Below are 1,903 nucleotides of genomic sequence, written 5' to 3'. Positions count from 1 at the left end.
TGCTTGCATCGATTCTCGTTATTAATAGTTCGTTAGTAAATTCTCGTTAGTAAAGCTATAGATTAGCTTTAATTTTGTTTTAACTTATTTTTTATTTTTTTTAGTTCTAAGAAGCAAAAAATTAAAAAAGAATACGTAAATAAGAAAGTATATAAACAAGGCCGCAAGTTGTTAAAATGCGAGATATAAATTTTATTATTTCAATTTTCGTACATAAAAAAGAATGAACTTTAATTTTGTTTTTAATTTACTTTTTATCTTTTTCCACTTCTAAGAAGAAAAATCGAAAAAAATTAATCTTGCTTTAACTTACTTTTATCTTTTTTTAATTCATAAAAATTAGAAAAAGATAAAGAGTAATTTAAATCGTAATGAAAGTTAATATTTACGTAGAAATGAACATCAGTCTGTGATCCAAATCCTGATTGTATCGAAAGTTTCAGTTAAAATTTTTTATCGATTAAAAAAAAATGATTTCATTTCAAGTGAGAGTCTAATTTAATTAACATCTACCCTTTACAATCTTTTTGAATTCTGTTGAAATTAGATTTATAATATATTAGATTATAATATATTGAATTTTTAATTTTATATTCAATTCTGTATGTATAATTACTGTAATTAATCACGGAAATTTATAGTGATATAATAATATATTGAATTTTTAATTTTGCATTCAATTCCATGAGTATAATTACTGTAATTAATCACGGAAATTTATAGTGACGTAAGTGAACGATAAAGAATGCGTGCAATAATACACATGATTCGTAACACCATTTGATTGCAATTATAATTACACGTTATGTAAGCTGCATTATTCTATCCTTATTTTTATTTTTATTTAATTACGTCTGATGAATGATAAAGATAATGATACACTAGCGCTAATAGCGTGCTTCTCGAACGCAGTCGTAATCTCAATAAAAACAAAATTAGTATATATATATATATATACGAGATCTGTTTATTAAGAGAATTCTAAAGTGAAGCCTGAACTTCAACGAAATCCTTACTTTACTGATAAAAAGCAATACATCTTTATATACTACTACATCAATACGGTACGCATACATATACATATACATAAATTTTCGTAATACAATAATTTTAATTCTAGACGTTTTAATAATAGACGTCTGAGTCTAATTTCTAAGAACTTTACGTTGTTTGTTTGTGTAAAGTACTAGTTTGTGGACCATAATTTCGTAAGTACAGATTACAAAGCTTTTATATCAAGTTTTAAGCCGTAAAAAATTGATCAATTATAATCAATTATTCATCACATTCGGCTGTAACCGGTCTTACGGCTTAATACGGCTGAAGCTTATAAATAAGGGGTAACTGTATTATAGAATGTATATCAAAGTTATTACAAATAAGCTATAGAAATACTGAGAGAAAGAATCAGAAGAAAAAAGACTAGAATTGGGAAAAAAAAAGATTTTCTGTATCAGGTTAATACTCCAGCCCATTCAATACTTTCTGTGAAGCAGTTTTTGGTCAAGAAGTAGATTATACTACTATAATACCTTACATACTCGTTAGATAATATCGTGTAATTTCTTTATTCTAAAGCCAAACCTATGATCAAGAAAACCGGTTTGCATCTATTATTAAGATAAAGAAAAAAAATGAAAGCTGATCTTGTATTGGTGGATAATGAATTATATCACGCCTTTGATCAATATCAGATGCAACTATGTATAGATGCAGAGAATTACATATTAAATTATATAACTAATATATGTATATAAATTTAAAATATAGCATTTTAATCTCGTTATTTAATAGATTCGTACATTGAAAAAAAAATCTTAATTTCAAAGAAATATCTCTTTGCTCCTATTCAAAAAAATTATTTCTTTGGATCAATGAAAATTTCTTTAAAAATAAGATATTG

The sequence above is a fragment of the Atta cephalotes genome (assembly GCF_000143395.1).
Source record: "Atta cephalotes unplaced genomic scaffold scaffold00018, whole genome shotgun sequence".
In the NCBI taxonomy this organism is placed as follows: Eukaryota; Metazoa; Arthropoda; class Insecta; order Hymenoptera; family Formicidae; genus Atta; species Atta cephalotes.
This window is presented reverse-complemented; position numbering follows the sequence as displayed.